The sequence below is a fragment of the Enhydra lutris genome, unplaced genomic scaffold (genome assembly GCF_002288905.1).
Source record: "Enhydra lutris kenyoni isolate GAN:26980312 unplaced genomic scaffold, ASM228890v2 scaffoldscaffold34, whole genome shotgun sequence".
Lineage (NCBI taxonomy): Eukaryota > Metazoa > Chordata > Mammalia > Carnivora > Mustelidae > Enhydra > Enhydra lutris.
In genome coordinates this window covers 733,191-748,783 of record NW_019154118.1, presented here as the reverse complement: position 1 = coordinate 748,783, position 15,593 = coordinate 733,191, and positions in this window count along the sequence as shown.

Sequence of the window (15,593 nt, the reverse complement as noted above, 5' to 3'; positions counted from 1 at the left end):
AGCCTCCTTCTCAGAGAACCATCTTAGGGGTTAGGTAGTTTTCCTTTTAAATTATCAAGCACAAACAACAACAACAATGCTCAGATAGGGAGCCTAAATTGAAGATAATTGATCTGGAATAGGAACCAGGTATCAGCATGGAAAGATTTCCTTGTAATTTCAGGGAGCATTTCAGGTTTCAGATCATTGTTGTCAGAGAAGAGAAAAAAGTGGGTCACTCTACTTAGTCTAGAATGTACCCCCACATCTTACTCGTTATGCCTATCAAGAGGATTTAGGAATGGGGTAGATTTCCAGCTAGTTCTCTTGCTTTAAAAGCCTGGGTTGGATGAGAGACTGTGGACTCTGAGAAACAAACTGAGGGTTTTGGAGGGGAGGTAGGAGGGGTTTGGGTGAGCCTGGTGGTGGGTATTATGGAGGGCAGGTATTGCATGGAGCACTGGGTGTGGTGCATAAACAATGAATTCTGGAACACTGAAAAGAAACAAACAAACAAACGAAAAAGAAAATGTGGTATACACAATAGAATATTATGTAGTCATGAAAAATAATGAAATCTTACTATTTGCAATGACCTGGATGGAGCTAAAGAGTATTATGCTAAATGAAATAAGTTAATCACAGAAAGACAAATGCCATGATTTCACTCATATGTGGAATTTAAGAAGCTAGACAGATAGACAAAGAAAAGAGAGAGAGAGAGGGAGAGAGAGAAAACCAAGAAACAGACTCTTAACTATAGAGAACAAACTGATGGTTACCAGAGGGGAGGTGATGAGGGGATGGCTGAAATAGTTGATGGGGATTAAGGAGTGCACTTGTCATGATGAGCAATAGGTGATGTACGGAAGTGTTAAATCACTATATTGTACACCTGAAACTAATATAACATTGTATGTAAACTATACTCAATTAAAATGAAAGAATCCTAAAAATAAATATATAAATAAATAAATAAATAAATAAAAGCCTGAGTTGGTGGGGCTATGGTGTTCAGATAGCCAACCAAGGGAGACACAGGCCTTGGGTGATGGATGAAATAATTAAATACATAGAGGTGTTTCATCAGCTGCCTAACTAGTTAAGGAAGATCTTCTTGTTTGCAAAGTATTTAAGTAGCTTTCTTATTAGCATGCATATTGTTTTCTATTATCATTATTAAACTAACATGGATGTATTTTTTCCCCACAAAATGTGCTTGGGAATGAGCAGCTATGTATTAATTCAGAGGCTGGTGGAGGAGCTCCTGGACCTGTCTCCAGACACTGCTCCCCTCTCCAGCAGGCAGCGGTGACAGGCCCAGCAGAGTTGTAGTGGGGAATGGAGGAAGGAGAGAGGAAGGAAGAAGGACGTGTAGGGAGACATGGGGTAGTTCAGGAAAGAAAAGAAAGAGAGAAGGGGAAATGTCAAGATATAAAGAGAAATAGAGAAGAAAAAGATACACATACAAACTAGAAGAAATAATAATACCCAAGTTTGATACAGCATTTTGCAATCCTGCCAAGTTTATGATTGTATTTGACACTGGCTGGGCCTCTAAGATAGAAAGGGCAAGAAAGGTGGTTCTCCTGTTATTCTTGTGAGGGAATTGGAACTGTGACAGGACATGCAATCCTTTTCCATGAAGTTTGACTCAGAAGAGAAAGGGGAGGACATGATGGTCTTCTATGGCATTCAAGGGCCTTTCATTGAGAAGGCTCAGAGTTAGCATGGATCATCCTACTATAAGCCAAGTGCTTTACAAACATGATTTCATTTTATCCGCACTTTGAGATGATGATGACCCATCCTGTTGCACAGATGAGGACAGTGAGGCGGGACAAGAATCAACCAGTTTTGGGAGCACATGGCTGCTGGAGAGTGTGAGTCCAGCCCCTGACTCCTGTTCTTCTCAATGGGCAACATGATCTCCTCTGATAGGAGGGTGGAGACCTATTGCTCCAAGCCACTGGAATACCCATTTCCATCCAAGGTGATGACAGAAATTTTATCCTTAGAGCTACTCATGTATGGAAGGAATGTCTTGGGGAAACAGAGGGTTCATAGAAGGACTCAAGCACAGGCTGGCAAGCACTAGCCTGGAATGGGCAGTAAAATGTGTGAAATTCAGACAGGAGGATGACCAGATGACTTTACCTCCAAGGCTGGGACCTTTGGTCTTTGAGAAACATCATGACGTACTTTCCTCCTGACTTTCATTAGCCATCTGAGCTGGGAGTAGAGGTGGGGTCACCTGACTTTCAACTTCATCTGGATGCTTTCATGAAAGTAGAGAAGAAAAACAAACAGTAGACTAGAGGTATGGGTTAGAGGGGACAGGTGTGGTGATAAGGCAGGGAGACGGCTACAAGAGGCATGTTGCCAATTTCTAAGCATTGCTTCCAAGAAGTATTTCTGCTCTTCTGTCTCTGACTAAAGGTGACCTCCAGTCAGTCAGGGCTCTGCAGTTCTGACAAGACTCAAGGGGCATGAGCAGAGGGTCTCAGAGAAACCAAGGTGAGAAGGAAGGACAGAAGACAGCCAAGATTGTTGTTCCCATGAAGAGAAGCCTGAGGAGATACTGAGTGTCTTTCTTTAAGTATGTGAAGGATTGTTCTGGAGAGGGGAAGGTGAAGAGATTTTGTTTAAAACCATGGATCAAGGACTAAAGTCAGAAATAATGAAGGACTTCCCTAATCACAAGGGATGTGAATGCTGGCATGGTAGCTACTCACCCCTTCTGGGACATGGTGGATGCAGGGAAGTGTCTGAGCTCTGTTAAATGACCTGGCAAATCCTTGCCCTGGGAGGGATGAAGGATGTGAACTAGACAGCCTCCAAATTTGGGGAGTCTGTGATCCATGACCCTTCCTGGACCCAGATACTGGCCACTGCTATTCCAGGGGTGAGTTGCCTAGAAATAGGGACTGTTTCTCTGTGGGGATCTGCACAGGGATCAATGACAGGCTGGCTGAGTAGAGGGGAGGAAGGAGGATCAGAACAGACAGCATGAACTTTGTAGTCAGACCATGATTTATTCTGTGACTCTGAGCAAGTTACAGACCTCTGAGAGGGTTTTCCCCATGTGTCAGACAAGGACCAGGATAGCCCCTGCCTCCCAGGGCTGTGGTAAAGGTACCACTAATAGAATGATGTCCCACTTGGAAGGTCTTCAGAGTTCTGTCACTGAAGCAACACTACTGTTGGACATGGCATTCCCACAGCATCTGCAACGCTTGGTCCTCTCTGGACTCTGGTCTGTGTTCAGTGTTCAAGCCCTTCCACCCTCCCCTGGCTCTACCTGTCCCTGTCATGAGCCTCTGCTGGGCTTATAGCCATCAGGACACTCTTCTCTGTGCCCCTGAAACTAGGCTACAGGTCCGGGCACCCACGTTTAGCTGCCTCCCTACCATCACATGTCTCAACTATACTCCTTTACATTATGGGGAGGAGCCATGCTCCTGCCCTGCTCTGGGCCCCCTGCTGTCCCATTCCTGCTGGTGGCCTTGCCATTTTGCAAGTGACTCTGATCTGAATTCTGCCTGCCACTGCTGAGCACACTGGGACCAGCCCCATGTCCTCCTTCTCCCAGGTGACTAGACAGGACTTATTTAGATCAGTGTGGCCACTGACAGCACAGTGGCTCAGGGAGAGATGACGTTCAAGCAGCTGTCCTCTTGACCCCCTTCCCATGCCCCAAACAAGCAGCCCTCAGGAGGCACTAGATCTTCCTTTCTACCTCCTAAAGAGGAGGGCATAGGGAAGGAGGCAGACACCACCACCAGCACCACCCCTCCCCAGCTTCCCTTTCTTTTCCATTTGGGGGCATATAAAAATAAAAATAAAAATAAATAAATAAATAAATAAATGACTAACCTTCTGGCCAATCGCAGTTTAGCTACCCTGCAATTAAACAAATCCACAAACCCGCAACACATATTTACATCTCATTAGCAGAAGCCAAATGCAACAACGGCATTAAAATTAAGAAATTAGCCCAATTATCCTGTCGGCAGCAGTGGGGGGAAGTTGTCAAGGGCTGGTTTATTCATTAGTTTGCACAGAAGTTCAACGGCTCCCTAATTGTGTGCTGCTATTTTTTACCCCCTCCTCCTCTTGCTTAAAAAAAAAAAATCATTTGAGGTTTTCATTTCTCTGCAGTGCAGCAGCCTGCAAGTGTTGGCAAGGCCAAACCCAGGGCAGGCCTAGGAAGGGCTTGTGCCCTCTCTGGACTCTGTGTCATCAGGACCCAGCCAGGCTGTGACTGAGCCACAAGTGACTATGAGGTTAGGAAGGCCAGGGCACATGCTCAGATGCTGTGTCCCCACAGATGCCCTCTGGGTCCCTGGGGAGGGCTTTTGATGGGCCAGCACAATTACCCCAGGCTTACTGCCTTCACTGCTAGCCCTATGGGGCTGGAGTCCACCGGGCTACTGTGTCCAGGAGTGCAACACCCTTCTCCCCTTGGGCAGGCAGCTGTCAATGACCTCAGCTCTCAGGTCAGTCTCTGCTTGATCAGAGGGGGCACCTCATGAATGTTTGTTGAATTAATGGAAATCTTGACAAAGCTCTTTACCTCAGGGGAGAAGATTTATTTTGCTCTAGGCTGTGCCCAGGTAGGTAATCTTGGGCTCCAAGGGTGGTTGCAGGGTCCTGGCCAGCTTCAGGGAGATGTTTTGATTGGTGTGCCTTCTTTCTGGAAGCTTCTGCTCTCCTCTATTCACCTAGACCCTTTTGGCTTGCCTGTTGGGGACTCTGTTGGCTTCTCCCTCCTCCTGGAGAGTTGAATGGTCTCCTCTGACCACCTTGGGCCTTGGGGAGCTATTGCTGTGTCCACCCCTGCCACAGGCCCCTCTGCCTCCTGTGCTGGTTATGGGGATATGGTGCCTGTGGTCCACTGCCTTCTGCACTCTTCTGTGCCCTGGGCTGGGGCTCCTTTGTCAGCATCAGCCTGTTAGGTTTGGCCAATCAGTGGAGTTACAAGAAGGAGAGCAAAAGAAAAAAAGGTTTGCTCAGATTTCTCTTTTCAGGTGGACACTAACATACTTCGTAGAATACTCCCAGCAGCCTGACTGCTCCCTGAAGCTGGGCTCTAGCTTGGGGGTAGCATAAGGGGCCCAGATTTGGAGTTCAGAGAGCTGGTTCTATTCTTGTAGCAGCTGGAATTTAAATCCTATGGAGCCTTTCTTTCTTCCTTTTTCTTTCTTTTGTGTTATGTTAGTCACCATACAGTACATCATTAGTTTTTTTTTAAATTTTTATTGTGTTATGTTAGTCACCAGAAAATACATCATTAGTTTTTGATGCAGTGTTCCATGATTTATTGTTTGTGTATAACACCCAGTGCTCCATGCAGTCTGTGCCCTCCTTCATACCCATCACTGGGCTCACTCATCCCCCCACCCCCTTCCCATCTAAAACCCTACATTTGTTTCCCAGAGTCCATAGTCTTTCATGGCTCGTCTCCCACTCTAATTTCTCCCACTTCGTTTTTTCCTTCTCCTAATGTTCTCCATGTTATTCCTTATGTAAGTGAAACCATATGATAATTGACTTTCTCTGTTGACTTATTTCACTTAGCATAATCTCCTCCAGTCCCATCCATGTTGATGCAAAAGTTGGGTATTCATCCTTTCTGATGGCTGAGTAATATTCCATTGTGTATATGGACCATATCTTCTTTATTCATTCATCTCTTGAAGGGCATCTTGACTGTTTCCACAGTTTGGCTATTGTGGATATTGCTGCTATGAACATTGGAGTGCATATGGCCTTTCTTTTCACTACATCTGTACCTTTGTTGTGAATACCCAGTAGTGCAATTCCTGGATCATAGGGTAGTTCTATTTTTAATTTTTTGAGGAACCTCCACACTGTTTTCCAAAGTGACCACACCAACTTGCATTCCCGCCAACAGTGTAAGAGGGTTCCCCTTTCGCCACACCCTCTCCAAGATTTGTTGTTTCTTGCCTTATCCATTTTTCCCATTCTTACTGGTGTAAGGTGGTATCTCAGTGTGGTTTTGATTTGAATTTCCCTGATGGCTAATGATCATGAACACTTTTTCATGTGTCTGTTAGACATTTGTATGTCTTCTTTGGAGAAGTGTCTGCTCATGTCTTCTGCCCACTTTTGGACTTGATATATTTGGCCAAATCATAGCCAAGAACTTCCTTAATCTGGGGAATGAAACAAGTAGTCTTGTCCTAGAGGTAGAGAGGACAACCCCCAAGATCAATGAGGGAAGATCAACCCCCAGGCATGTAATAGTAAAACTCACAAATCTTAGAACCAAGGAAAACAGTTTCAAGGGCAGTCAGGGGAAAGAGATTCCTTATGTACAGAGGGAGGAAAATCAGAATAATGTCAGACCTATCCACAGAGACCTGGCAAGCCATAAAGAGCTGGCAAGACATACTCAGGGTACTAAATGTGAAGAATATGCAGCCAAGAATTCTTTATCTGGCAAGGCTGCCATTCAGAATAGATGGAGAAATAAGAAGTTTCCAGGATCAGCAAAGACTAAAAGACTACATGACCACTAAGCTGGCCCTGCAAGAAATATTAAGGGGGGTCCTATAAAAGGAGAAAGACCCCAAGAGTGATACAGAATAGAGGTATTCAGAGACAATCCATAGAAACAAGGACTTCACAGGCAACATGATGACAATAAAATCTTATCTGTCAATAATCACTCTCAACCTACACAGCCTAAATGTTCCCATAAAATGGCATGGGGTTGCAGATTGGATAAAAAGACAGGTCCTGTCCATATGCTGTCTACAAGAGACTCATTCTGAACTAAAGATACATCCAGACTAACAGTGAAGGGATGGAGAACTATCTTTCATGCCAATGGATGTCAAAAGAAAGCTGGGGTAACAATATCAGACAAATTAGATTTTAAGCTAAGGACAGTAGTTAGAGATGCTGAAGAACACTATATCATTCTTAGAGGCTTTATCCAACAAGAAGATTTAACAATTGTAAATATCTATGCCCCCAACATGGGAGCAGCCAACTACATAAACCAACTGTTAACCAAAATAGAGACATATTGATAATAATATGCTAATTGTAGGAGACCTTAACACTCTATTCTCAGCAATAGACAGATCAATTAAGCAGAAAATCGACAGGGAACCTCACTTTTCTTAGCTGGCAAATGGTACTAGTGTCCTACCTTCCTCAGGGTCATTGTGAGTGCTTCACAAATATGCTGGACCTACACTGTTGTTGTCCAGCTCTTGGCCCCCATGAAAGGTGTTAATGTGTTCTCAAGATGAGACCCTCAACAGAGAAACCAGCATCAGTTTGTCAACAACACATGATCTCTGGGTGGTCCACCTCTCCCTGTCCATGTGGAAATTTTTCACATGTTTCCAAGTCACTGAGTCCATAGATTTTCCCAGAGTCTCCTCAAAATTCTAGTTCCAAAGGGACCAGATCAATAATTTTGTAAATATTCTACTACTTTATTTAATATTTGTTTTAGATCAGTGCTTGTAAACACATTTCAAACACTACTGGAAATAAATTAAAGTATTAATCAATAAAACACTAAATTTAACATTTGTCTAGTGACTGTTACAGGAATTGCAAATATGCCCTCCCCCTCCCCACAGTGCCACTCCCCACACTTAGATATGTGCTGCCATTTTGAATGGCTAATGATGAAAGAACTTTCACTACTAACATTTTCTCCTCCTGGTGCTCTACTTTTTATCTGTATAATTTTATCCTGAAAATTCACTTAATCATTCATTCATTCATTCATTCATTCACCTATCTAATATTTATTGAACATCTACTATTTTTCTGTACCATGGTCAAGAACTAGTCAAACTCTACACAGTGCCTGCATTTGAGAACCTTACAGGCCAGAGGCAGACACAGAGAATGGCAGTAAAGTATGGGAAGTGTGGGATGGGGGTAAGTCTGTGTGTTGCTACTGGGGAGAACAGAGGACAGACCTCTTTTTCCTTCTGCTGGGTCAAGGAGGGTATCTAGTAGAAGAAACAGTCTCAGCTGAAACCTGTCCTCTCTCTATCCCACCAGGAAACTGCAGGACACACTGTTGTACTCAGCAGTATTCATCCTGTCTCTAGGTTTGAGTAGCCAGTTTCTGGTCTGTACTGGAGAGCAGGGATGGGGACTGAGGCTCACAGGGATTTCTGGAGTTTAATATAAGATGAAGGCAAAAACAGTGAAGAAGAAGTTGACCCTGTTCTGTGCATTAAATGTGTAACAATTGCACCATGAAAACACTCTTTATAATCGCCTTCACTGTGGTGATACTACCCCATTGCACAGGACCCCTTATCAAGGACAGAAATGCCAAATACTAGGATAGCACTTGATATATATCTAAGACTAGTCTTTCTAATTTACATATAACAGCTCTTAAATCCTCCAAAAACCCTATGAGCAAGGTCCATTATTATAATAACCATTGGAAAAGGTGAAACAAAGTTCCCAAGAAGCCACTTAACTTCCCCAAGGTCACAGAGTGGGGAAGCCATGGGTCTGGATAAATTTTTCTCTAGAGCATACACCCTCCACACCCTACTTGGCTTCCTGCTTCAGACTGCTACACATAGAGTAGCAGTTACTGTTGATTTGCCATAGCCACAAAATCCCTTGGGTTTGTGCTCATGGATGCTGAGTCTTCTTCAGGGAAGAAAAGACCATTTATGAAGGGGGAGAAGGACTAGTCATGAGGAGGGTGGTTTCTGACCCTGACAGTGGCCTTATTCCCACTATACAATGAGATCTCCCTATTTGGTAAGCATGGGACATTGAGCACAATCTACCTACTCTCTAGCTAGATTGTTATGTCTATGAGTTTCTCAAGAATGGGAACACAATTGCTCATGTCTGTTGTCTCCAGCCCTATAATAAGGACTCAATACATTTTAATATTTTCAATGAATTATCTCAGGTGGAATTTTAAAAAAGAAGACCAAGGACTCCTCATACACTGCTTAAATTTCCTGACTAGTCCTTTATAAATAGAGTGGGATTCCCACTGTCTTCTTAAATAAGGTTTGAGGTTCTCCTCTGTGAGATGCCACTCATCCCCATCTTTAAGAAGCTCACTGCCTATGGACAGAGACAGCATGGTGTTAAGAGAGCTACTCCCATTGACCTACAGTAAAATTTCAGTGTATCTGGATTTGAGACTTTGGATATATTATTTAACTTATGACTTATTTTCTTCATTAGTAAGTTGGGGTTGATCATGGTACTTGCTTTGCAGGGTTGCTGTGAGTATTAAATTATATGAACTCTTTAAGGTACTTAGCATGTTTTATACAGAATAAATGCTTAAAAGTTGGGAGAGTGATAGAGAAAGAGAGAGAGAGAAAGAGAGAGAGATTCATAGCCTATGGAAACATAGCAAAAGGAAGGACCCAGGAAAAGAAAGGCTTTTTGGAAGATGGGGCATCTAAGCCATGTCTTGAAGGAAGAGATGGACCAGGAGAAGCCAGGGAAAGGAAAGAGTGCCCAGGAAAGCTTTGAGGTACTAAATAGCATGGCTCCTTCAAGTGTTAGAGAGCAATTCTGTATGGCAGTGTTGGGGGAAGGGAAGCAGGAAGTAAGGCTGGTGAGATAGGAGGGGACACTGTCTGCTACACTAGGATCTTACCCAGCTGACCATGTGTAACCTTCAGGAGTTTGCAATGGAGCAACATGATGAGATTTCCTGGAGCCAATGTGACAGATGGGTGTGTGTGAGTGGGGAGGGTGAAGGTCAGTGTGATAGTCAATGATAAAGGACATGGGGAAGTAGAAAACACAGATTTAAGTGGATCTCATGAGATCAGCAGAAACAAGGGCCTGTGGTGGTGGTGGGGGATGACTGCAAGGCTTCTAGTTTGGGTGAATGGTGTGAAAATGAACCCTGAATGAGAAGTAGGATTTGGGGATAGGTGATGAGTCTAATGCTGGATGTGTTGGCTCTGGGACATTCTTAGATCATCCAAGTGAAGGCTTCATCCTCCATCCCTTCACATTCTTCCCTCCTCCAAGTGTTCAAATTGACACCATGTTGCTAACAAGAATTATCTGGGGTAGGGAGAGAGGTGCTACAGGGGGAGAGAATAGAAGAAGGTGTCAGAGAGGTTTGACTTTGACTACCTAGGAGCTGGCCTAGAAACCCCACACTTGTCCTATAGCTGCACTTTAATCTCTGGTTTGTTGGCATGAATGTTTTTGTCCCCAGGAATTGGACCAAGAGAGACACATAGCTCCTTTGAGCTAAATCTCTTCCCTGTGCTGAGGAAAACTCCAGGTACCCCAGCTACTGGCACTAGAATTGAGTTGCTTTTTCTATAAGTTGTTATAAAGAATTTCTAATAGTTTCTAGCCAATGAAACATCTTTTCTCTTTCCCTTTGCTCACATAGCCCCTACTTTGTGACCTCACCTGGAGCATTCACTGGCCAAGGAGTTCAGCCCCCACAGCTGCACCAAATCACTTGGCATGTGGCCTTACATAGAAGGTTGTCCCTCAGAGTACCAGTGCTGCTCAGGCATCCTACCAGACTTAGAGGGTACAGGAGAGAAGAAAGGAGAAATTACAAGTTTATGAGTCTTCTTTGGCTCCATAATAATTAAGAACCTATATTTCTTATCTACTTTATTTCACTTTCTGCTCTCAGATTGGAGCCCAGGTAAGCTGACAGATTCAGGGACAGGGAGCATGTCCTATGGACACCCAGTGTGAGATGCCAAGAATGGTAAGCCAGAGAGCAGAGATACCACCATCTTTGTATTTATTTATTTTCCATTTTTGGGAGGATTTTGATGACTGCTTCAATCTCCTTACTGGTTATGGGTCTGTTTAGGTTTTCTATTTCTTCTTGATTTGGTTTTGGCAGTTTATATATCTCTAGGAATGTGTCAATTTCTTTCAGATTGTCAAATTTGCTGGTGTAAACTTGCTCATAATATGTTTTTATAATCATTTGTATTTCTTTGGTGTTGGTTGTGATCTTTCCTCTTTTATTCATGATTGTATTAATTTGGGTCCTTTCTCTGTTCTTTTTGATAAATCTGGCCAGGGGTTTATCAATCTTATTAATTACTTCAAAGAAACAGTTCCTAGTTTCATTGATTGGTTCTACTATTCTTTGGGCTTCTATTTCCTTGATTTCTGCTCTGCTCTTTTTTTTTTCCACTTTTTTTTATATTTATTTTTTTAATTTTATTTTTTATAGACATATAATATATTTTTATCCCCAGGGGTACAGGTCTGTGAATCGCCAGGTTTACACACTTCACAGCACTCACCATAGCACATACCCTCCCTAATGTCCATAACCCCACCCCCATAAACCCCCCCAACCCCCTCCCCCCATCAACCCTCAGTTTGTTTTGTGAGATTAAGAGTCACTTATGGTTTGTCTCCCTCCCAATCCCATCTTGTTTCATTTACTCTTCTCCTACCCCCTTAACCCCCCATGTTGCATCTCCTCTCCCTCATATCAGGGAGATTATAGGATAGTTGTCTTTCTCCGATTGACTTATTTCGCTAAGCATGATACCCTCTAGTTCCATCCACGTCATCGCAAATAGCAAGATTTCATTTCTTTTGATGGCTGCATAGTATTCCATTGTGTATATATACCACATCTTCTTTATCCATTCGTCTGTTGATGGACACCTAGGTTCTTTCCATAGTTTGGCTATTGTAGACATTGCTGCTATAAACATTCGGGTGCACGTGCCCCTTCAGATCACTACATTTGTATCTTTAGGGTAAATACCCAGCAGTGCAATTGCTGGGTCATAGGGTAGTTCTATTTTCAACATTTTGAGGAACCTCCATGCTGTTTTCCAGAGTGGTTGCACCAGCTTGCATTCCCACCAACAGTGTAGGAGGGTTCCCCTTTCTCCGCATCCTCGCCAGCATCTGTCATTTCCTGACTTGTTAATTTTAGCCATTCTGACTGGTGTGAGGTGATATCTCATTGTGGTTTTGATTTGTATTTCCCTGATGCCGAGTGATGTGGAGCACTTTTTCATGTGTCTGTTGGCCATCTGGATGGGATGTCTTCTTTGCAGAAATGTCTGTTCATGTCCTCTGCCCATTTCTTGGTTGGATTATTTGTTCTTTGGGTGTTGAGTTTGCTAAGTTCTTTATAGATTTTGGACACTAGCCCTTTATCTGATATGTCATTTGCAAATATCTTCTCCCATTCTGTCAGTTGTCCTTTGGTTTTGTTAACTGTTTCCTTTGCTGTGCACAAGCTTTTGATCTTGATAAAATCCCAATAGTTCATTTTTGCCCTTGCTTCCCTTGTCTTTGGCGATGTTCCTAGGAAGATGTTGCTGCGGCTGAGGTCGAAGAGGTTGCTGCCTGTGTCCTCCTCAAGGATTTTGATGGATTCCTTTCTCACATTGAGATCTTTCATCCATTTTGAGTCTATTTTCGTGTGTGGTGTAAGGAAATGATCCAATTTCATTTTTCTGCATGTGGCTGTCCAATTTTCCCAACACCATTTATTGAAGAGGCTGTCTTTTTTCCATTGGACATTCTTTCCTGCTTTGTCGAAGATTAGTTGACCATAGAGTTGAGGGTCTATTTCTGGGCTCTCTATTCTGTTCCATTGATCTATGKRTCTGTTTTTGTGCCAGTACCATGCTGTCTTGATGATGACAGCTTTGTAATAGAGCTTGAAGTCCGGAATTGTGATGCCACCAACTTTGGCTTTCATTTTCAATATTGCTTTGGCTATTCGAGGTCTTTTCTGGTTCCATATAAATTTTAGGATTATTTGTTCCATTTCTTTGAAAAAAATGGATGGTACTTTGATAGGAATTGCATTAAATGTGTAGATTGCTTTAGGTAGCATAGACATTTTCACAATATTTATTCTTCCAATCCAGGAGCATGGAACATTTTTCCATTTCTTTGTGTCTTCCTCAATTTCTTTCATGAGTACTTTATAGTTTTCTGTGTACAGATTCTTAGTCTCTTTGGTTAGGTTTATTCCTAGGTATCTTATAGTTTTGGGTGCAATTGTAAATGGGATGGACTCCTTAATTTCTCTTTCTTCTGTCTTGTTGTTGGTGTAGAGAAATGCAACTGATTTCTGTGCATTGATTTTATATCCTGACACTTTACTGAATTCCTGTACAAGTTCTAGCAGTTTTGGAGTGGAGTCTTTCTGCTCTGCTCTTTATTATTTATCTTCTCCTGCTGTGTTTAGGCTTTCTTTGCTGTTCTTTCTCCAGCTCCTTTAGGTGTAGGGTTAGGTTGTGTATTTGAGTCCTTTCTTGTTTTTTTGAGAAAGGCTTGTATTGCTATATACTTTCCTCTCAGGACAACCTTTGCTGTGTCCCAAAGATTTTGAACAGTTTTGTTTTCATTTTCATTTGTTTCCATGAATTTTTTTTTAATTTCCTGGTTGACCCATTCATTCTTTAGTAGGATGCTACTAAGCTTCCATGCATTTGGGTTCTTTCCAAATTTCCTCTTGTGATTATGTTCTAGCTTCAGAGCATTGTGGTCTGAAAATATGCAGGGATTATCCCAATCTTTTGGTACCAGTTGAGACCTGATTTGTGGCCCAGGATGTGATCTGTTTGTGGTCTGAAAATATGCAGGGAATGATCCCAATCTTTTGGTATCAGTTGAGACCGATTTATGGCCCAGGATGTGATCTGTTCTGGAGAATGTTCCATGTGCACTAGAGAAAAATGTGTATTCTGTTGCTTTGGGATGGAATGTTCTGAATATATCTGTGATGTCCATCTGGTCCAGTGTGTCATTTAAGGCCTTTATTTCCTTGTTGATCTTTTGCTTAGATGATCTGTCCATTTCAGTGAGGGGGGTGTTAAAGTCCCCAACTATTATTGTATTATTGTCTATATGTCTCTTTGATTTTGTTATTAATTGGTTTATATAAGTGGCTGCTCCCATGTTAGAAGCATAGATATTTAAAATTGTTAGATTTTCTTGTTGGACAGACCCTTTAAGTATGATATAGTGTCCTTCCTCATCTCTTATTATAGTCTTTGGCTTAAAATCTGATTTATCTGATATATGGATTGCCACCATAGCTTTCTTTTGATGTCCATTTGCATAGTCACCGCCCCCCCCCCACTTTAAATCTGGAGGTGTCTTCAGGTCTAAAATGAGTTTCTTGTAGATAGCATATCGATGGGTCTTATTTTTAATCCATTCTGATACCCTGTGTCTTTGGGTGGGGGCATTTAGCCCATTTACTTTCAGGGTAACTATTGAAAGATATGAATTTAGTGCCATTGTATTGCCTGTAAGGTGACTGTTACTGTATATTGTCTCTGTACTTTTCTGATCTATGTTACTTTTAGTCTTTCTCTTTGCTTAGAGGACCCCTTTCAATATTTCCTGTAGGGTTGGTTTGGTGTTTGCAAATTATTTTAGTTTTTGTTTGTCCTGGAAGCTTTTAATCTCTCTTCTTATTTTCAATGACAGTCTTGCTGTCACATTCTTGGTTGCATATTTTTCTCATTTAGTGCTCTGAATATATCATGCCAGTCCTTTCTGGCCTGCCAGGTCTCTGTGGATAGGTCTGCTGCCAATCTAACATTTCTACCATTGTTACAGACCTCTTGTCCTGAGCAGCTTTCACAATTTTCTCTTTGTCACTGAGACTTGTAAGTTTTCCTATTAGGTGATGGCATTTTGATCTATTTTTATTGATTTTGAGGGGGGTTCTCTATGCCTCCTGAATTTTTATGCTTGTTCCCTCCACCAAATTAAGGAAATTCTCTGCTATAATTTGTTCCAACATACCTTCTGCTCCTCTCTTTCTTATTCTTCTGGGATTCCAATTATTCTAATATTGTTTTCTCTTATGGTATTGCTTATCTCTCGAATTCTCCCCTCATGGTCCAGTATTTATTTGTCTCTCCTTTTCTCAACTTCTTTATTCTCCATCATTTGTTCTTCTATATCACTAATTCTCTCTTCTACCTCATTTATCCTAGCAGCAAGAGCCTCCATTTTGGATTGCACCTCATTAGTAGATTTTTTTTATTTCAACTTGGTTAGATTTTAGTTCTTTTATTTCTCCAGAAAGGGATTCTTTAGTATCTTCCATGCTTTTTTTTGAGCCCAGTTAACACTTTGATTATTGATTAGGACATTGTTTTTTTTTGTTTGTTTGTTTTGTTTTGTTTTGTTTTTTGAGGTGAGTTTTTCTGCCTTGTTATTTTATCCAGTTAAGAATAGAATAGATGAGTGAGAGAACAAAATACCAAAAGGGTAGCAATGACCCAATAAAAATATATACTAACCAAATCGGAAGAGACCCAAAAATGGGGGGAGAAGAAATGAGGATATGATGATATATATATATCATCACACACATAACACATACATACAGGTGAATAGAACATACACACATATAACATAATAGAACATATAACATAACATATAACATAATATAACATAACATATAACATAATAGAACATATAACACACACACACATACACATACATACAGGTGAATAGAACAGAGCCACATACTTGATTTTGGTTATATTTTGGTCTGTTAGAAGAAACTCCTTCCCAGAATTTTAAAGAAAGAAATACACACACACACACACACACACACACAC